The sequence below is a fragment of the Argiope bruennichi genome, chromosome X1 (assembly GCF_947563725.1).
Source record: "Argiope bruennichi chromosome X1, qqArgBrue1.1, whole genome shotgun sequence".
NCBI lineage: Eukaryota > Metazoa > Arthropoda > Arachnida > Araneae > Araneidae > Argiope > Argiope bruennichi.
The window spans coordinates 100,836,545-100,860,055 of NC_079162.1; the positions used below are offsets into that span (position 1 = coordinate 100,836,545).

The 23,511-nt window shown below is 29.3% G+C and overlaps 1 long non-coding RNA gene across 1 annotated transcript in view; it reads left to right on the forward strand.

The window, feature by feature from the left end:
• Positions 1-22,964, forward strand: part of LOC129958105 (uncharacterized) — a 111,705-nt gene extending 88,741 nt beyond the window's left edge. The window contains exon 3 of the long non-coding RNA XR_008783148.1: positions 22,879-22,964. This is a non-coding gene — a long non-coding RNA (uncharacterized LOC129958105). The remainder of the gene's footprint in view (positions 1-22,878) is intronic.
• Positions 22,965-23,511: the final 547 nt, after the last annotated feature.

Sequence of the window (23,511 nt, forward strand, 5' to 3'; positions counted from 1 at the left end):
ATCGCTGACCGCCCCAATTATCGATCTACAACCTTATTAAAACTTATATTTCTAATATTCGAAAATATAGTTGTATGTCTAATGAGCTTTATTGTATATTTCAGAAAAAAACTGATGCCGGTCTAATTTGAAAAAAAGAAAATTAGGAAAACGAGATATATTAATAACAAAAAATTCAATCGAATATTCACTTACTTTATTTTTTTAATTCAATCAAATATGTAAACTTTTCCATCACAATAGACATCTTGTTTCTTTTTATGGGTTCAAGAGAATTCTCTGGTGTCTAAAGCATAAATATAGAAGAATTAATTTATGCTAGTCAGATTCCTTACTTCTAACTTTCATGTATTAAATTATATTTCAAAACAGTGAATAGCTTTTATAGTTTATCTCATAATCTTCTTTTACATGTAATATTAATTTTGTTTTACGAATTAAATCGACATTGCATGTATAGATAATTACTTTTCTGATTTCCATCAATATAGTATTAACTGCATTCTACAATCTCAATTTCTATTTAATTTACATCAATGATGGATTTTGAATAAATTGATGCAACTCTTCCATTTCATTAATGCTCGCCGATTGATTCACAAGAGGATTGCTACACAAACTTGCTACCATTCTGCTAAGGGCATCTTGCATCCTAACACAGTTACCGAAAAAAGTTTCAATTAAGTTAACAAATTAGTTGTCAGTTAAGTTAACCAATATAAAGTAATCAACTAAAGTCTATCCTTTTGTTGTTAACAGTTAACCAATTTGAACATAATTAACTTCTTTTTGAAGCTCTAACTTACATTAAAAAGAAGTAAAAAAGGGCCAGTTTTTATTCTGTAACGTTTAGGAAACAAATAAATATATAAAATGCAAATAGAAGACTCAATATATAATAGCAGAATCCTAAAAAAAAGGATTTTTATTTATTGATGAAGAATTTGTGAGTATCATCTTAGAACTATTCCCATAAAAAAAGAAAATTTTATGGATCAGCAAAAGTACTAAATTTATTTGATTTAATGCTTTTAATTTATCAACATAGTATTACATTTGTTGATATGAAAAAGCACTTTTTATACAGGGTGTTTATAAAGTCCCGGACCCATTTTGATGTTTAATAACTCATAAAATAATAAAGATAGATTAAAATTAATAACATAAATGGTTAAATAGACTCAAAAAGTTTCATGACCCTTGTCAATGAACTTCCACGTGTGCCCACTTCGTCGCACGGAGAATATCAAGTCGATAGTCAATTTCACGCCAGGTAGCGACAAGCATGTCGGCATCCACAGAGCCATTTGCGCACTTTATGGCGATTAACAATGCCAGAAACATGAAAGGATGCTTCATCGGAGAACATTATGCTCTTCAGAAAATCAGCAGCATCTTCTATCCTCCTTAGCATATCTGTTGCAAAGGCCATCCTCCTAGGCCTATCGTTCGGTTCCAAAACTTGAACAATTTGAACTTTGTATGCATGCAGTCTTAATTTTTTCTTAATAACCTTGTACACCGTCGAAATTGGCATATCCAATTCTGTTCCCACTGATCTCACAGATATTCTAGGGTTGTGTAAAAATGTCTCTCTGACACGCTCAACATCAAAATCACTTGTGCAAGGACGTCTGGAACGTTTCTTATCTTCGATACTTCCAATTTCTAGAAAAAATTTTTCCACCGCAAGATGCTGTTTTTGGATGGAGGATCTTTTTGGTAAATTCTTCTGAAATTTCTCTGTGCTTGCACTATCGATTTCATTTCTATGAACCACCATAAAATCTGTGCTTTCTCTTGTGGTGTATGCATTCTCCTTAATATCCGCTCGAATAAAACATCACATACAAAAGTACATCGAACAAACACATCGAAAGTAAACATAACATTGCAATAGTTGACAAAAACAAAAGAGAGAAAAATGCAATGAATAAGCAGACAATATTTAGAAAAGTACAGATATTTAGACTGGAAAATGAAATTATCTGAAATTAACCACACGCGCAGATGATATTTACAAAAGTAAAAATATTCAAACCTGAAAAGGAAAATATATGAGTTATTCCATCAATAAATGTCATAAGTGTGTTTATATCTTTATTATTTTATGAGTTATTAAACATCAAAATGGGTCCGGGACTTTATAAACACCCTGTATAATAATGACTTTAAGAATATATATTCAATACGCAAACGAAAATAAGAATATTAGGAAAATATTAGACGTGTGATGAATATAATTGAATGGAATTTTAAGTTGCACATCATGTTTGCAGTCACAGTAATTAATTGTATTAATAGAGTCAAAGTTTGAAAGGATTACTTCTCACCTCATAAGCATACCTAATAAATATTATATTCATGTTCACAGTTCTTTTCAATAAGAGAAATCATGCAAAAAAATTGATCATCTTGAAACAAATTATTTGCTTTGTCTTTAGATATAGTCACGACACACTTCCTGTTTAGTGATTTTTTCTCACTTTCCTGGTGAGAACAGCAATTGTTTTGGTTGCTCCCATCGCCTGTGGACGTTCGTACCACTTTTTGAGGGGTAAGTGAATAAGCTACTCGTAATGGGACTATTTCGCGTTGGCCACCGAGTAGAATGTTATTTGTTTAATCAGTAGTAGTTTATATTTCATTCATAGAAGCACAAAAAATGCTTCTTTGCCCAAGGGGACCAATCTGAGTTAATAAATGACTTAAAAACAATTTATTTAAACGTTTTAATGAGACTACCCGTATCAGTCCTTAAAAAATGGAATAAAATGATAGAATTTTAAGAAGATCATTACAACAAAACGATATATTTTTTTTGAAATTTAAGGTTGATATTAATCTTATACCACTCAAAATCCTTCGTATCAATCGTTTGAGTATTGAATATATATTCTTAAAGTCATTATTATATAAAAAGTGCTTTTTCATACCAACAAATGTAATACTATGTTGATAAATTAAAAGCATTAAATCAAATAAATTTAGTACTTTTGCTGATCCATAAAATTTTCTTTTTTTATGGGAATAGTTCTAAGATGATACTCACAAATTCTTCATCAATAAATAAAAATCCTTTTTTTTTAGGATTCTGCTATTATATATTGAGTCTTCTATTTGCATTTTATATATTTATTTGTTTCCTAAACGTTACAGAATAAAAACTGGCCCTTTTTTACTTCTTTTTAATGTAAGTTAGAGCTTCAAAAAGAAGTTAATTATGTTCAAATTGGTTAACTGTTAACAACAAAAGGATAGACTTTGATCCTAGTTATGAGTTAATGAATGTTAGTAAATTTGCAGTATTATGAAAATTGGGAAAAATGTATGGAAATTTGGTAGCTACATCAATTTTGAGTAACTCATTTATTTTCAGACTTGCAAATGTTTATGGATATATTTGATAAATATGTCAGGAATTTAAAGAGAACAAATTAAAGAAATACTTCAATCCAAGATCCTATTTCCTATTTGATTTTTTTTCCCACTTAACTTCCAACGAGTCTATTTGTTTTGAAATATAATTTCTCTATATTGAGAGAAATGCCAGTATGAATTATGTATTTTAATTATTCATTTTCAGAAACTGGTCATTTTTCGCTTTAACGGAGAAAAAGTAAAAGTTAAGTTTGTGAGCAAAAGTTGATACTACATCGAAGTAAATTCTATTACTGTGAATTGAACTCAATTTATCTATAGATTTCTATGAAAAAAATCACCATATGTTTCATTCAAAGGCAGAAAATAAAATTCCGATCATTCTTTTCAAAAATGAATTAACTTATTGACCCTTTTGTGGTACAAGATTTCAATTCCATTGAAAAACAAAAGGTTAATGCCTCTCTCGTTGTCATGATCAGTGAAATGATCTCAACCATGGAATCTGCTTATTTCCTATTTTTTTAAACTGAAGGAAGAGAATCGAAATAAGCTGCTTAAAAGATCGCATTTTAATGTTTTGTTTTTATCTTAAGAAAATGTAATGCTTTAAACTTCCGATTGGTGGTCTGTTGAATGAATAAGGATTTCTCTGCTTGATTATCCATTAACCGTAAACTGATTGCAGGATTTCTACTCATAGCCTTTTTGAATTTTAGCGGTAATTAAAAAAACATGTAAAAATGTATTTATGCTCTTTGATGAATAGGTTCATTTGGATAAATTCTGGTACGATTCCAAATGTGTTAGCTTTTAAAATAAACTTTTATTTCTTTGAAATTGATTAATAAGCGTAATCTCACAAGGCAGTATAATCAGTGAATAAGGAATGTAGCCGGGAAATACATCCCAGAGATTTTTAAAAGGTCAATTCCTCATTTTATTTGCATTGAATTACTCAGTGTTCTTATCATGCCAAATTTTAATATTAAAATTCTATACATGTCCATTTTCACAGGCAAGAAATTCTCTTCAGTTCACTTTAGAAATTTTTTCAAATGCTAACATTTCTAATTAAATCATATATTTACAATTTTCCATAGCTTCAATATTCTTTTTTTTATATACATAATTTTTAACTGGTGCCTTTTTTCTTTCTAAAGAATAATATTAATTTCCTATGACCTCTGCAGTATTATTAACAAAGCAGTTTATAGCTGTTAGTAATTCTATGGGCCTGGATAGCCTGGTTGATAGGGCGTTGGATTAGCGTCCCTTGGATTGCGAGTTCGAACCTCACCGGCTGAAGACTCTCCGTGTGTGTTGTGGCTGGCACACGTATAAATCTGTCGTGGTCACAAAGTTCTCCATGTCGAGAGTAATACCACTGGGGGTACTTGATCAGGGGGGATCGTTCTCTGATTCAGGCCTAAATTACGATCTGTGGATGAGTGAATGAAATCCATGATTGAAGTCTGCCCCGTAAAAAGGGCTGTGACATGTGTAGCTAGGTCGGACTCTTATCCCTATACGGCGCTACTGTAAAAACAAGAGACGCTCACTTGGTTTAAAATAACTGACTTCTGAAGTCAGTGGGCTTGTCAATGACAAGTGCCATTAGAAACAAAAACAATAATTCTATAATAATTATACATACTGTCTCTGAGGCCGCCCCACCTCTGTTTGTTTGTCTTATATATGTGTAAAAAAATAAAATATACATAATTTTATGTTGTACAGTTTTTGAATTCTTATATTGAACTCCACAAGATGTTTTAGAACTTTCATATATATATTTGATCGTGGGAGAAATATGAAGTTTTTAAGGTTATTCTGGCAAATTTAAGATATCAAATTTTAACTTAACAGAATATACATTTTAAGAGTAGACAACCAAAAGCAATTTTTGGCCTGAAATACTTGTTTGATTTATATTTGATGTAATACTGAATGTAGATTTCTTAATACTCATTTCTATTTAAAACTAAATTCCAATAGTTATAAAATTTAGTTAAATTCAAGTAAATAATTATCACGGAACACGATGCAACGTGTATTCAACGGAAAGCCAGCGCAGGTGAAAATATTTTCGTTGTGTTTATTTATTGAGGAAGTATTGTTGGTTTTATGCAGATTTTGTAAGCAACTTTCAAGCCCATACAATGTATCCCAAAAATGACTGATGGATTTTGAAAATAAGTAATAATAATAATAATAAAAGAAGAAATGCGACAGACATTTGAGGCTTTATGGTTTGGAAATCAGTGAATTTTTTCCACTAAATTGCAAATTTTATTAACATTGCCACCATAAGATGGCACTGCAAAATAGGAAAAATGAAAATCTATATGAAAATATTTCAAAAAATTAAACAATTATGTTTTCAATGTAGCCCCCATTTACTTTAATAATGGGGTGCAGTATAAGACAAATTTTCCTGACATCTATAAAAAAACCATCTTTCACAGCTCCATCTGTTGGTGGCAATGTTAACTACGTTTTCATTTTCATGGGATAAAATTTCTTGATTTCCCAAGTGTAAAGCCGTGAACGATACATTTCTATCGAATTCCATCTTTTTATATTGATTTTCAAAATCCATTAGACGTTTTTGGGACACCAGGTAAAAGCCGGCATGGTAACAGAAACGGGTAACAGGGAAAAACATCTCTGAATTATTAAGATAAATTAAAGTTAAGGAAGTTAAAAAGGTTAAAATTTTCCAGTTCAAAACTAATAGAAAATGCCCTTTGAAACGTTTAAAAAAGTTTTTGAAACAGGTGCAATAAAGTATATAAATTTAGATAAAACATCAATAAAAATTAAGCAAATTTATCGAGTGAAAATCTGAAAAAGAGATGAAATGCCAATCGAGGAAATGAAATTTGGGACACGAATTTTAAATATGAGACAAAATTAAGGCAAACAGTAAAAGAAATCGCAAACGTTTTAAACGATAGTATTTAAAGTTAATTTAATTATTTCGTATATTAACAGGTACTAAGAAATAAATGTAAAAGTGAAAAGGAATGAAGAAAATAAAACTTTAAAATTTATAAAAGCGCACAAAATGTGATTAAACAGAAAAAATGGCTTAATATTTTAAGAGAATAAAAAGCATCGTTATAAATTGTGTTTATATTAATTTTGAAAAATTTATTAAATTTAAAAAAATTGTAGCACATAAATGAAATATACGGTAGTAAAAAGTCAATTTATTACATTTTAATATGGTGCACAATTACTTATGTGTAATGATATATTCTAAAACTATAGCGTGCAAAATTAAATTTATTTTACCTCCATTTCTTTCCTTTCAGAGGGTTGTTGAAATTTTCTAATGGCACATTTAACCCTTCTAGATGCTAAAAAATAAGTGTGCTAAATTTTGTTTGATTCTGTCTAGAGATATGTCTGAGGTTCAAGGAAACAAACCTACAGTTATGTTAATATAAATAGATAGCAATAGATGTTATGTTAATATAAATAGATAGCAATAGATGTTATGTTAATATAAATAGATAGCAATAGATGTTATGTTAATATAAATAGATAGCAATAGATGTTATGTTAATATAAATAGATAGCAATTGATGTTAAAATAAAAATAAAATGAAAAGTTATGAAAATACCCATATCAGTCGTGAAATAATGAACTTTATTTTTGATCTTTATTGATCAAATCTTAATTTATATTAGCAAATTCAAAACTGCTTTTATTTTTCCCCCGAATTTAAATTGGGCTGTTATAAATACTATATTAAAATACCATTTTTTAAAATATTTTTTTACGGGAACAATAAAATACTTTAATTTTTTCATAAATGTAATATTTATTAAACATTTTTAGAGTTTAATAAAAGGAACTTTCAAACAGCTTGAAAATATACTTAATGAATAAAAATACAAATTTATAAAATGTAACTGAAACTGATCTGGCAATAAAGCTTGTTATCTAAAATTGAAATTTGTTGAGAGTGAATAAACAAATCATTGACATTTTCCAATTCAAATCTATAAGCGAAAGCCTTTATTTAGTGAAAGTTTTTTTTTTTTTAATTTTTGAAAGAGAATACAATGAATCGACAAAAGATATTACATGCTTTTTGAAAAGTAGTTTTTAAAAACAACCGCACATATGAAAGAAGAGTTAAAGGCTTCAAAGAAGATTATGGAATTTATTCGGTTGGCAAAGTAATTTCTTCAAAATATTTTAGGAAATCGTATCTTTTTTCCAAAGAAATTTTTATTATAAATATTTGCAGATATAAAATAATAAAAGAAGTTTATCTTTTGATCAATTTTTTGTGAGCAGTTCCAAAATTACCGTAAGTACATATAACTTTGTTTTGAAATGTTTATATACAGTTTAATCTCCAGTAACGATACTTTTGGAAATGACTCGATGGACATTTTGGAACCGTTCTAATTTTCATTAGTCATCAGATAACAAGAATGGCAATTAAACTAGCAACTTCCTGGCCAATCTTCCAACCACACAGAAATGTTGTATACAGTTTAATCTCCAGTAACGACGCTTTTGGAAGTGACTCGATGGACATTTTGGAACCATTCTAATTTTCATTAGTCATCAGATAACAAGAATGGATATTAAACTAGCAACTTCCTGGCCAATCTTCCAACCACACATAAATGTTGTATACAGTTTAATCTCCAGTAACGACGCTTTTGGAAGTGACTCGATGGACATTTTGGAACCATTCTAATTTTCATTAGTCATCAGATAACAAGAATGGATATTAAACTAGCAACTTCCTGGCCAATCTTCCAACCACGCAGAAAAATATTTAAAAGAAACTTAAAACTGAATTCAAATAAGGCCAAGCAGGATAGTTTGGAAGAAGGAGTAATGAGAACTATGAATGTTGTACACAGTGTTGAGGCCTCAGTTGACTGGGAAGTACGTGTCTCATTTAAGACTTTTAAAAGAAGAATATATGTCCATATTTTTCAATATTGTTTTCTAACACTTTCTTATTTTAATTGGATCTAAGAGTTAAAAAAAAAGAAGAAACCTAGTATTCCACAAGCTTTATTGTTCGTTCTTTTCGCAGTTACATTACCGGCTTATCAGCTTAGAATTTGATAGTGCTGCAAAAATATTTAATGAGAGATTATTATTTTAAAAGAAAAAAACATGCCTTACTTATAAGTAGTCTAAAATTTTTAATTTCAAATCTTCAATAAATTGAAAGTAGTTTGTTGTACTTCAAACATATTAAATAACATGTATATAATATAAATCCTTTATAGTTCGGTAAATAGAAAATTATGTGAAGAAGGAAGTGACAATTCAAGATATAAAATTATCTGAGTCTTCCTAATCTCCATCTTTGCCCAGTCGGCTAGACAAAACTCGCCCAGAGAGGAATACCAAATAAGTTACATAAAAAATTATTTGCAACTTTCATCGTTTTTTACATGTGATAATTAATAATAACTGATCCTCACATTCCCTAATTAACGTTTTGGAAAATTATCAACTCACCTCTAACAAAAGAAAAGGAATATTCAGCAAAGCAGTTGCGTTTTTGTTAAGAAATCAATAATCAAAACCAAAGCTAATGAATATGTACTGAGGGACACACCACAGAACAGAGAAAAATGAAGGTAGAATTTAGATGGGAATAAGAGAAAAAAAAATAACGATCGCCGTTCCAAAGTGGGTCTGCTCTGATTGCAGTTCCAGAGCCTCTAAATTCGAAGGGGGAAATGGGTTGTATCGCACAGAGGGTTTTCATGGGCTGCCAGATGGATTACCCTGATATGCTCTTCTCTTCCTTGATAGTTCATTTACTGCCTTACTTTTAAGTTTTTATTGCTTTTCTCCATTTTTACTGATTAATTGGATCCCCAGAGTGTCAAAGTAAGGAAACAGTATCGAAGTCTCAAAGGGGAAAAGTAAAAGAATTTGATTAAAAAAAAAAGGAAATCTTATCGTTAAAAGTTAGATTAGGTGGTGCAGCAGCTCTGCAGCCCTAATAGATGACCCATCATTGGATTATGAGCAGACAAGCTGCTAAGCTTTGTATTTCTTCGAATTTGTAGAATATAACTGTTTAGTGAAATTTAAGTTTTTATCTCTGAAATTTTTCCGGTCAAACGGGTTAGTGTTCTCAGTTACCTCTGACAATTATCAGTGCAGGATAATTAGGAATGTGGCTTTAATGCAATAGAAAAATATATGGAACAATTTATTATGTGGTGCGAACTAATGTTGAAAGTAGGAATGCAGGAGTTCTCATTTGCACTAATAAATGTATATTACTTGATGCTTAATTAAAAACTAGCATTAAAAATTTACTATGTGATCTACATATGTGCTAACATATAAAAATTAATTATTAATTATAATTTGAAGTTAATTATAAATAAAAAAAACTGTCAACGAGGAAGAAGAAAATGTAATGTTAATGGAGGAATCTGATGTGATGATTTTGACTAATTTCAATAAAATATAGAAGTTGTGGAGATGGAAGAAGTAACATATCTAGAATCTTTATGACTAATATTTCAAGGATACTATATTTTGATCAATAAAGTCCGGAATCAAGACCCATTTATCATTTGTCTCCAGAACTGATGTTATTGGTAGTGATGAATTGCATAGAAGGATTTTGAAGAGCGTAAGTTTGTCTAAATCAAAAGTTGTTTTGGTAGTTAGGAACCAGTTTGCAATATGGTGAGTGAGGTAATAGTTATATTCCCAAATCCACTGGCAGAAGCAGATTTTTTCTGAAAGTTAAAGTATTTTTTCAGGTTGAGTAAATACAAAAATAAATAAATAATAATAAGATAAATTGTAGATTTTGCACTTTGCTTGCAGTGAAAACTCTACTTTTAAAGTCTGTTTTGCTAGACATTTTTTTTTCTCATTTGTATTTATGTGCTGTCATTTCTGTTCTTATAATAATTCATTTCCTGAAAAAAAATGAGAAAGAATTGTCATAAATTATTTCAAACTGAATATATTTAAAAGTTATAAATAGCAACGATGCTATACTCCATGAAATAGAAAAGAATTTTTTGCAGAAAAACATCAAAAATGAAGATAATTAAATACAGGCAGTAAAAAATATTCTGGGATAATATGTATAGTAGCTTCTCATAAATTCAAATATTGACTCTACTAATTAATTTTTTTCTGTGGTCAGAAGCCGAAACATTTGTTCACAATTATTAATAATCTGTAAGGTAATTGGTAAAATAGGAGGGTGATTAGAAGCGTTCCTCTAAATTAAGCTGATTAACACATAAATCAATTTGAGAAAAAATGCATCATTTAGTGAGCTTTGCAGAGTGTAATTATATGCCCGAAAAACGTAAATTGGTTCTACTTTTATTAAGAACAATTTATATTGGAAAAAGAAAAAGATTGTAGCAATTTCGAAATTCTTTCCTAATTATTCTAACTGATTCTACTAGTAATAAGAATAGCTTACAGCTGAAATAATTCCATAGAAATCAAATCTCTTTTCAAAGTTATTTAAATTTCAAAAAAATATTCATAATGCATCGCATTTGTACATGTGAAATATTATATTAAATATATACAGGAATATTTATTTTATTATAAAATAATTCTTTATATGAAGGTTTATAAGTTTTTAAATGTTAGGAATCTCTAAAAATAAAAAAATCAATGCTTAAATGCATATTTAAGTTGCATTTAACACTTTTATAAAGCAGAATTTTTTTTAAAATGTGCGATTTTAGTTTTTGAAAAGAACTTTTACAAACGAACAGTACAAATAAACAAGGACTTTTAAAATTCCATACTACTTTTTATTGTTTTGAAATTCAGTTTGGGAAAGGAAGTGAAAGGTTTTTCTTTCTAAAGTCTGAAAATTAACAGCATTTTTTATGTAAGCATTCTAAGTATTTTCGTTGAATAAAACATGAGTTGAATAAAGTTTTCTCGGACTATGAATTTTTCAGCAAGCCATTATTGTTTAATGTCTCTTTCGAAATAGATGTGCATTCTACCATCTGAAAAAAAAAAAAAAGAGTATTTTCAAACAGCAAATTCATTTCCATTGTATATAAAGGCAGAAATGAGACTTTGCTCCCCATCAATTAAAACGTTTCAAATTTGTATCCAGAAGTACACTTAATATCAAATGTCCTTAGTTTAGTTTAGATACATTAAGGTGTACATACACACTTGAAACTTCGATAATCGTTCAAAATATCGAATGTTTTTTTATTGCTTTAAAATGTTCCCTGTTTCTTTACCTTTCAAACGATACCAAGATGTTGTCAATATTCGGAATATTTTTCGAGTTATAAGTATTTTTCTTGAGGTACTTTCACTAAAAACTCTAGTTTCGGTGTTTTTTACTCATTTTAGGAAGAATGATATTTTTCCACTATGTTGCTTCATTGAAACAATCATAACTCAACAAGAAATGAACCAAATGCAATTATTGATATATCAAAATAATCTGTATGAAACAGTGGATGTTTTGCGCCTCAATAAAAGTTATATTTATAGAAATAAATTTTTAATAGCTATTTAAAAGTTAAAATGACAGAAAAAATCTCGCTTTTTCTATTCATCGTTGATAAAAAAATTGCTAAAAGAAAACTATATATTTTTTATAACTGAGGCAGACAACATGAAGACTGATATTAGGCATAAATTGCAACTAGAATTGTGTGTCTGTAGAAATTAGAATTTAAGAAATCATGTTTCAAAAAATATGCTAATTAGCTCATTAAATATTATTTAATTAATTAATAATTAGTGTAAAATGGTTTTTTCTCACTGAAATGAGTTTAAACATATATTAATGACCTACTGTGAAAAAATTGGATTTTTAAAGTTAAATTTAAAAAAAAATCTAGTGTGTACGTACACCTTAAGGTCCCGTTTTTAAAGCAACATTATCAAAAGTCATGAATAAAAAAAAAAAGAATTCATTTCTTTAGTTTTGTATTTTAGCTGCACATTTTGTATTTCATTCACTATTTTTATTCATTCTACACCGAAATTCAAAAATTGAAATAAAGAATACTTTGGATTTTTGAAAAACTAATATCTTCAAACAATTTTTTTTTTTTTTTTTTTTTTTTTTTTTTTTTTGTAAAATCATGTGTTTCAGTAGAAAATATTTAGATATCAATCGCATACTGATTACGTATGAATAGTTTTCAGTCTTACTTACATAATACTACTGGTTATTTAAATAAAAATAAAATTATGAATTCACTTAATTAAACACGATATTCGAAACAATTTGCTATATTGCAGTATTCATTTCGCAATTTATTTATCATTTCTTATATTTTTGAACTTGCACTCATTTTTACCATGGTGAAATCGGGTCTGAGAGGGTGCTATATGACATTGTCAGTAAGAGAGCAAATAGAAAAAGGCTCTCATAGTTAGTTATATTTTTTAAAAAAACTTAAAAAGCAAAATTTTATTTAAATATAAAATTTGATCCAAATTGTTTGAGCTGTTTCCGAGATACACGGAATAAACTTATATATGTTACCGTGAAAGACCGAAATCAGAGAATGTCGACATTCACCGGTGAATGTCGACAAACACCAAATACGTCGGTGAAAGATCGAATATTTCATTACATTCTTGTACATTCGGACCCTCACCGGTGTATGTCGACAATCACAGATATGATCTGGTGGAGGTCGAAAAGAGAGGAGCCGACAAAGATGCGACTGGCTGTTTCTCGCCAAATCCTTTGTTCCGGTGGAGTCTCCCGCCAAATCCTGGCGAATAGTGTAAGTTGTTGCAATAAATAAGATTTGATTCATATAATTCAGTAAGTTTTCTATTACTATTATTTTATTTTCTCATTTAGAACGTACTGTATAATTAAGTAAGTTTTTTACTTCTATTATTGTCCTTTCTCATTTTGAAAGTACTATGTGTTTTAAGTTCTTAGTTATTCCTCTAAGAAAGAGAGGCGAAAAATTTATCGCGACTGAATTACGGAGAAAAAATATAAATCTCGGACATGTTCAACATTCACCATTAGTGCATGGTGAATGTCGACATTCACCGGTGAAAGTCAGAAATAAGGGTATTTAGCAAATATTTCGGATATACACCAAGCGACTATGTGTTTGTCGACATTCACCGGTGAATGTCGACATTCTCCAGATTTCGGTGTTTCACCGTAACATATATATGATATTCATTTTTTGTTTAATTTTACCTTTGAAATTAGTTAAAATGCTTATTTAAACAGCTATTTTGTAAAAATACTTCATGACAACGTAAAATTTTGAAATAAAATTGAAAAGTAGTAATATTTTTTTGTATATAGATAATAATTATGAATTTAGATAATGGTGTAATTAAACTTTATTTATATTTTGTTGCGACAAAACATGAATAATTTTATATGAATCAGTAAATGAAAAGCAAAATTTTTATGTCTGATTATCTGATCTAAGCTAGTGTATCTGATGTATAGTATACTTAACAAACTGAAATTTTTTAACTTTTAATTAATAATTTAATTTCAATATTTTTTTATAATATTGTACTTGTAATATGGATATTTCAAAGGGTCATTTCTGAATATGATGTTGCCGGTTGCTTTGAATTCTAATATTAGAAAATAGGAACTATGGAATTACGAATTTATTAAATATAAGATTTTGAATTTAATTATACTTTATTGCGATAAAGCAACTTTAATTTTCCATGAATCTGTAGATGAAAAATAAAATTTTCATATCGGATGATCTGATCTACAGTGTCTGATATACTTTCTTTTTGTTCAGTTGTCTCTGATTTGCATATAAATATTAATGCTTTTTTTTTTGCCATTTTGTAATTGAAATCAGGATTTTTCAAAGGAACATTTCTGAATATAATGATTACAGGTTGTTTTCAGTAAGGATATCAGAAAATATAAACTCCAAAAAAATAAATTCTTTTTAAATGTTCGTGAAAAATATTTCGCATTCATATTTAATAAGTATAAAGTAATAAATATGAAGAAAAAAGACGAACACGACAGTGAACGCAAAGAATATAATCTAGTGTTTCATTTTAAAATAATGATTGAAAATATCAAATTAAAAATTAAAATAATAAATTGTTAGCTATCATTAAATGCAGAAATTGCCGAAAGGAGCATAGAAATATTCTCTTTGTGCGTTAATGAATTGTTTTCGTTACATAACACTTGATAAAATTGAAAAATGATAATAACAAATTTGAAAATGAATGTTGCATATCCGATATTAGGAATCTTTGAGACACAGAATTACAAGACAAAAGATCTTCCAGAGACTAATGCGAAGTGAAATGCAAATTCAAATAAAAATTTTGAGAAAATTGGATATACCATAGTCAGAAAAATCTGCTTCTGCAGAAAAAGAAAAGGAGAAAAAAGAAAAAAAGAAAGAAAAAAAACAGTCCACTACAGTGAAAATATGTATCTTTTTTGTTTTCTGCACAGGTAGGTGACAATTCAATGTTAAGCAGAAACTGAAACCCTCTACCTCCTTTTCTTTTGCAACAAATAACCCAAACTGAAACAAAAATTTGAAATGAGGGGTGAAAATAAGTCATGTAGTCAAATTAAAAGACACAATTTAACGCTAAATGCAATTCGAAAATAACGAACACTGAATTTGCGCAGCGACAGAATCGTATAACAGTGAAAGTATTTCTTAAATGACAGCCAACGAGATTCTTCCGGCAGAGAAGATGCCATGGAAACCGCGGAAGCCGTGGGAGTAGAGAAGCAATAGAAATAGTTTCTTGGAGAATTAATGTGAATGGTAAGGAAAGGAAATTCTAATTTAATCAGATTCAGTACGATCAAAGGAAGAAAAGAATAAAAAAAATTGGAGATAAACATCAAGATACACAGTTAGGGAGAAATATCCTTATTCAGCAGTTTTTGGAATGGGTTTTATTTCTAAGCATGAATTAAAGAATGAAATATTGCTATTCAAATCATGCATTTGCTACTTATTAGTTAAAAAACACCGAAAAATAAATGTATCGATGGTTGGCATTATGTTCTTTTCACATATATTCAATATTTAACACTTTTTTTCCTAAATATGAACGATGTTCTCTAGTTGCGGCACTATATTTTGTACGCAGGATATGGAATATGCAGAATATGGTACTGAGTTTAGTTTAGTTATATTAACGTCCTATTGTAAAGCAACACTAGGGCTATTTTGGGACGGACCTTGTAATTTTGAACCGCGGGCAGATGACGAGGACGACACCTGAACTGGCATCCCCCTCTCCACACCGCACCACACCACACCAGCGGGAGGACGTTTGGTCTGACGGATTTAACGTGCAACAGACCCTCTTACACGACGGTCCTTCGGTGGAATCGGGTCTCGAACCTTAAACCCTACGGCTCACAAGCCGAGAACTTACCACCAGACCACCGCGGTTCGAATATGGTACTGAAGGCGATCCTTCAGATCTGGCGGAGATGTTAGTTTGTTAAAGTAGATTTTAATTTTCAAAAAACACTGTAACTGGAATTTCCCCTGAATGGTATCATGCTAGAGAGATTATTTTGTGTTTGGAGCATCATGGTTGATTACCTGTGATGATATAAAATGTTGCTTTATTATTGTTTCACAAAACGAGCAATGTAGGGAAGAGTGCCAGCCATTCTGTATGAAACCAATTTTCTGCTTCAATGTTTGTATTCCTGGATTTCAAAATCTCTCGACATATCTAGATGCCATTATCCTGTGATGGAGAAAGTTTGGATTTGAGTTACTGTTACTTCTAAAAATTGATGGTATGACGATGAAAGTGTCAGAAAAAGTCACATCATGGTTCATTACCTGTTATTCTATGAAATACTGCTTTATCAAACGTTTCACAAAATGAGAAATATAAGGAAAAGCACCTGCCATCCTGTATGAAACTAATTTTTTGCATCAGTGTTTATGTCCCTGGATCCCAAAATATTTTGACATGTCTAGATGCCATTAATGCCGGAGAAAGTTTGGATTTGATTTACTGTTACTTCTCAAAAATTGACGGTATGTCGATGAATGTGTGTGTTAAACTATACCATACTATTTCTTTTTTAGGATGCAAAATTTCTTCGGGTACTGAATAAGGGATTTTCTTTGTCTAGGCTCGACAACTCTGGGTGGTGTATCTGCCATTGAAACAGAAATGGTCTTTCCCAATTCACATTTGGCATCGTCCCGTAGTGATGCCAACTACCTTTCGAATAAGGAATTCAGATGCGGAAATTTTGATTATTCCCTGATTCCCATCTTGCGATTGCTAAATATGCTTACTTTTGTAAGATACGATTTGCCCGAGAATGGGAGTAGTAGAATATGACATACACAGAGTATGGGAAAAATATAACATGAAGTGTTATATTTTTCACGGGAAAAAAGTGCAATTCTCATTTTAATTTGGAGTAAGACTCATAGCGTTAATGACTGCTGTAGACATAATATTTGTGGAAAGTGATTTAGTTCGTTCCTGGAAAAATATCAAAATGTTTGGATAATTCAAATTACTGTATAGTATTCATAACAGAGTAATCTGAATAATCCAAAGATTCTTTTTTTCTAAATTCTTTTTTCTGTAGAATTTGAAATTATTGTAAAAGTGATATTTGGCTCAGATAAAGTAATTTTATTGTGAAGTATTTATTTTCAAGGGAATCTGGATATTCTCATATAATAAAAAAATAATATAATAAAATATACAGCCAGATTTTTTTCTCTAATAAATATTTTCAACATATAGCGTTACAGCGCAATTGATGTTTTGTATGCTTTATTTATATAAATAAATGCTTTTTTTTGTTTTTAATATATTAGCATCTTTTGACGAAATTCGGTGCTAAATTTTTTTTATTAAAGAAATATAATGCATAAAATTTGCTATCGCTGCAATCCAAATTCTATTTCAATTAGAAGAATGGGATTATTTCCATAGTCTCTATAAATATGTTGAGATATTTCTCAATGAGGCTGTATTTTCCAAAAGTGTTCCAAGCGATGCATTTATTTTTGGATTAAAAATTATTTTTGGATAATAAATGGCATCTATTTAACGTTAAAGTTATAATTTATATTATAAAGTATAAATATGGAATATATGATTAAAGAGTTGTTTCCAGATTTACCAGGAATCCTTAAATTATCTGGAAATAAATAAAAAAAGGGCACCAGATAAGCAGATTGTGTACTGAAATGGTGCGTGTAAATGCTAACACGCGAAGGAGATATTAATAAAAGGAAAGTGAGAAAGACATAACATAACTCCATCCTAAGCTCCCTTTTCCTATAACATTGAGTTATCTAACCAGTTGGATGAGCATAAGATGGAAGGAAAAGAAGAGAAAAAAAGAAAGAAAGAAAGAAAGATACGACAAACCATCCAGGGATCTCCACAGAGAATCCCAACGGTGTCACATCCTATCACAGCTATATTTAATGTTTTAGCAAAGTGAGAATTATATAAAGGGAAAAAAAATCCCTAAAAACAAATGGTAACAACGGATTGTACTTACTGTGTGTAAACTGTATAGAGAATACTAATGAAAGAGAAAAGAAAAAAAGTGAAATATATGGTTTTAGATATCAGGTAAAAAAAAAAAGGTTCTGAACATAATCGTAATCAGATAGATAATATATCACACACACACACACACACACACACACACACACACACACACACACACACAATTAAAACTAACATTTCGGACATTTGTGTATTATCGTTGAGAGAACAGAAATTTAATACCTTCACACAATAATCATCAATTAAACTGCGATTTCTTTTTAAGGATGCCCTTTCCTAGCGAAAGGAGAAACAATTGATTTCAAGATTAGAAAGAAAAATGTTAATGTTAAATGAAATGTAAAATACAGCTGTATAAAGCATAAAGAGAAGTTTAATAACTGAAATATAAAATACTGATGCATGATGACTGAAATATAAAATATCCCTATCAGTTTAAAAATGAATTTACTAAAACTATTTTCAATATTTTAATTCATTCCTGAAGTGACTTAGATGCTGCTGAAAATCTGAATTTTTACATACGTTTGATAATAGTGCAGTATTAATTTAATTCAAAGGTATTTTTGAGCTTTTACAAAATGGAAATTGGATGAATTTGTACTCAACTCACGTTTCGCAATATTTACAGTGGAAACTCAACAAGAAAGACGAATTTATCGTTTAAAGAAGACCGGATTCTAAACTTTAGACGCACAGTAAACATTCTCTTCTTTTTAGTCTAGACTTTCAGAGAGAATTCTGACTGAGCACATATCTTTATAGACCAGTATGATGGAATAAGATAAACAAGTTAATATCGTCGGTTAAAAATTAAGTCAAACGATGGAAACTTTTCAGGAGACACCAATAACTATTTAAAATTTATTCTAGGTACACATTTAAGGTTTTACAAGGTCCACTAGATAGTTAAAATAATATTTCTCAATTTATTTTTGCTGGATTCCAAATGATTTGTACTTTTTAAAATCCAAGTGAGAATTTGGTCTTCTAAGATTTTGAAACCAAGTCAATGATAAATGAAATGTTAGACTGTTATGAATTATACTTTTGATATTCCCTCGAGCTTTTTGTTTATGATTTTGTAGTTAATGACAGTTTTAAGTTATTGCCTGTCAGTGCAATCACTTTTGATAACTTTTGATATTTCATGTCCAAACATTGTTGTGGTGAATTAATAAGAACATTTAGTTTTAGATGAATAATAATTAGACTTTTTATATTCCCTCTGGGCTATTTTTTAAGATTTCTGAGTTACTTCCTGATTAGGCCATCTTTTAAAAATAAGGGAATTGTGCAATTCTTTTCTGCCCTTTTTAGTTTCCTCATATTTCCGTCGGAACTTTGAAATATTTGTTTTCAAGTCATTCAATACCCTACTTTATTTTGAACTTTGTCAAAAGTTCTTATCCATATATAAAGATAAATGTCTTATCGTTTCTTTTTTTCTTTACCTAATACTGAAATACGTCGAAAAGAATGGTGCTGAATGAGAAGAAAGAGAACAATTTATTATTGCTTGTATCTGCTAGATATTTGAAAGGATGTGATAGATTTTTCTCACCTGTGATACATTTTGTATCTTCTTAAATGGTAAAAATATAAGAAGGGAAACTGGGATACCAAATTTATTATTTTTTAGAGCTATTGCTCACAGGAAAACATCTGTACTGATAGATTTTCTTAGACGAGACGTGGGTTTGACTGCCATTTATAAGTTTTAGTTTAGTTTCCCAAAAGTTTTATTCGAAAATAAATAATTAGAGTTTGTCGATAATTAATTTATACATTTTGAAACAAATAAAACCATAAAGTTAATGATTAATAAGTCCATCCATTAATTAATTAATCCACAAGTTATTTTAATTAAAAGAAGATCTTAATAATTCATAATCTGGAATTGCAATGCATCATTTTATCTCAAGATATAAATTTGCTTCTTTAAATTTTGAATGCAAATGTTGAGAATATTTATGTATAAATAAATATACAAGGTAGTTATAAATTTTCAAGTATTTGCAGGACCTTAAAAGTAAACTATTTACAATATAGTGTAGAAACTTGATATTTGTAATATTTATAGCATTGGGACATCAATTACAAAATAAAATATTTAGTTCATTTTTTTCGACAGATTGCATTGTAGCTTGCTAAAGCCTTTCCTTCCTTATGTCAAAACGTCCATCACTTTAATTTTAAAGATATTTTGCTTATAAAATTATTAAGATTACATTTAAAATGTAACCAGAACTTTATCGGTGATAAGAAGTGTTTTTTTCTCAAAATATTTTTACCAAAAGAATGGCAATTATACCGCTGGTTTGAAAGAATATCCTCCTCCTACAGAGAAGACTGATGTCTGTGAACGTCATGAAGAAAGTGATTATTAAATTTGAAGCTACAAAAATCGGGGAGTTTCTGGAACGAGAGGATAAAACGCTGTGAATCAGAAAATTGTGGAAGAAACAAAGGAAGCAATTTATTAATGGTCAGTGGATCATCGACTTACAAGAGCTAGAAATGCAATTTATCAATACCATGAAAGACTGTCGTAAAATCTTGTCCTACATTTTACGACGTTATCCGTATGAAAATAAAATTTTGCAGACTTACAACGAAAGACCCACAACCAAGAATTGACTTTGCCAACTTCACTCTTTTTAAATTGATGACAGCGTATTATGGATTCGAAAGATTTGGAGGACTGATAAAGCACGTTTGATTTTATAAGGGTAAGCCAACACACAGAATGGTAGGATACAGGGTTCATCTAATTCGCATGCAGCTTTAGGAAAATCTTTGCATTCAACTTTTGTTTTAGCTTTGTGTGGTACAGCTGCTGATTTTATTATTGGTCCACATTTTCGAAAATATTGCACCGACTAAGTTAATTTGCTGTACCGTAACAGCCACAAGTTGCAGTAAAATTTCAAAAAATAATGTGAACCCTGTTTTTCAAGAGAGAAAAAGTCTAATTTACAAATATTTATACAAGAAGAAATGTTCAGTTTGATAAACGTCTGCTTCACCTTACTTTTAATGAAGATCACATAGTTAACAGATGTTTCCATAATACTTCTTCACCCTGTTCACATTTGAATCCTGGGGACTTCTAATTGTAGGAGTGTCCTAAACTTCTCATCTATAAAGACAAGTATAATTTTATTGCTAATTTAGAAAGCAACATTTCTAAACATGTCTTGAAAATTCAGCAAGAAACTTTGTGTTACTGTGGGTCCTTCTGCATTGTATCTGCAGCATTTGATTGGACTTGAAAGCTCACATTGAGCACATATTGTAATAATTCAGTTCATGTTTTGACAAAGAAAAATGAGTTACAATATCAATCTGCAAAGTAAGGTTAATTAAAAAGCGTCATCTATTGAAAGAAAATTAATTAACGTCTTTCAATTGCGTAATTTATTTCCCCATATTGTAAAAATTACAAATACCCAACTTTTTCAAGATATTCTTAATAGTTTTTCTTCTTGGGTCCTTGGGATTTAATTACAACCAGCCTGTACTCTTTATACCGTAGTTTATGATATTTTAAATTATGTATGTAAATGCCTTTTTCTTTCATTTTACAATAATTTACGAAAGAAAATTTCCTATTAGAAAATTTATGTTGACCCTGTGCATTTTTAGCAAACTATTTTCAAGCTATTTTTTACTGTAAATTTTCAGATTTAAGCAGGATTTTATTAAAATTATTTTAGTATCGGTCATATTGTTGTTAAGTGTTTGAAGAAAATTATTTGAAAAAGGGTGTTTGAATAAAATAAAAAATCAGAACTATTATTATTTTTATTATTACTTTTAAAAAACTTTTCCTCAATGTTTTATGAATAACCAATCAATATTTATTTTTCATTAAAGGTAATATTAAATTGAAGATGAGTCATTTCAGCATATAATGTGCTTAATTTATCTAAAACTTAATGAATATGTTTGTTAATAAATAGATGCTAGGATGCTAGGATAGATGTCAGGATTCCTTCATTATTGTAATCTAGAAATTTTAGAATTTATTCATATTGTTCAATTTTATTAAGGAAGTTTGAATAAGATTTCCAGTATAGTAATTGAAAGAAATTCAGTATTCTTTACTTAATTTGCGCAACAAACCCATCGTTATTATTCTTCATATATAAAATGGAACTCATTTTATTTATTATGACATCTAAAGAAATGAAAAAAGATGTTTTAAGGCTTTTATATGTTTTTTTTTTCGTAAAAGAAAGCCCGAAAAGAATTTTCAGCATTGTTTACTGATTTGTAAATAGGCAGAATTTGAAATCGGAAAATATTCTTAATTAACTGAATATTAGATTTATTTAAATTGATTAAATAATTTTATATTGGTTCTGTAATTATAAAGAATGTCTGAATGAATAGGAAAATATCTGTCTATGATTGAATTGTATAATTTTTCCATATTCATGTCAGGATAAAAAAACTTCATTTAAATTTCAAGCGATACCTTTTATTGAGTCATATGATTTTTTTTTTAACTTACTCATATTTTAAGCAGGATGCAAATCTATGCTATCGTTTCTCAAAAACGTTTTAAAGTCTTTTCAGAGTAAAATTAATTTGCTGTTTTAGTATAATGATAAAAAAATCGCTTTATTTCCGTTAATTTATTTTCACATATTTAAATAAATTTATTCGTTAGCATCATATTTTTATAGCGATCACATGCAAATATGAAATTTTAAAGTCAAATTTTGACGATAGTTGAAAAAAGTTAAATAAATTGCAAGATGACCTTTACAATGACAAAAAATCTCCATATAGACGCCTATAGGAGATGTTCGTAAATCTTCATATTAATAACAATGCCTAAAGGACGAATAATATTTCAGAAATGTCTGCTTCTATTGACAAACGCATCACAAATGATGCGTTGTTTTGGAAATGTCAAACTGATACCATATGACATATGATTTCAGAAGGCGGCGCCAGGAATACTGGAATCCAAATAACATGCTACAGAGGATGAAAGTATGCTATAAGATTCTGAAATTGTATTTTATTCAGATGAATCGTTCAAACTTCTCCAAAAGAAGAGCAGCACATCTAAACTTTTTGAGAAGATAATAATGTGAATAATACAGGTAACAATTTGGAACAGAATGCCATATATTTAGGATTTAGAAAATCTTGAAGAAACTCGAGAACTAAAATAATCTAGAACTGAAAGTGTATTTTGAAAACATCTTCTAAAATTAAACAATATTCTTAAATAAAATGTTTGTTAGCGTGTAAAGCTTCTTTTCTCTGACATCCATTGCATTTTTTCATCGGATAAACGTAATGAAAGCATGATTTCTTAACAAAGGTCAGACAACGAGGATAGAATCCGAACCATAATGTTTCGAATGTAACCACTAATATTACCGGCACTTATTATATTTTTTTATCGAGTTAATTTATAAATAAGTTTCTTAAAATTTATTGTTTACCAGAAAACTGGAAAAAGGACATACGGTATTACATCTTTCAGATTCATTAGATACATACATTTAACTGGCATTGCACGCCTAATTTCTAGAGATACTAGGAGAATCTATTAATTGGGAAGG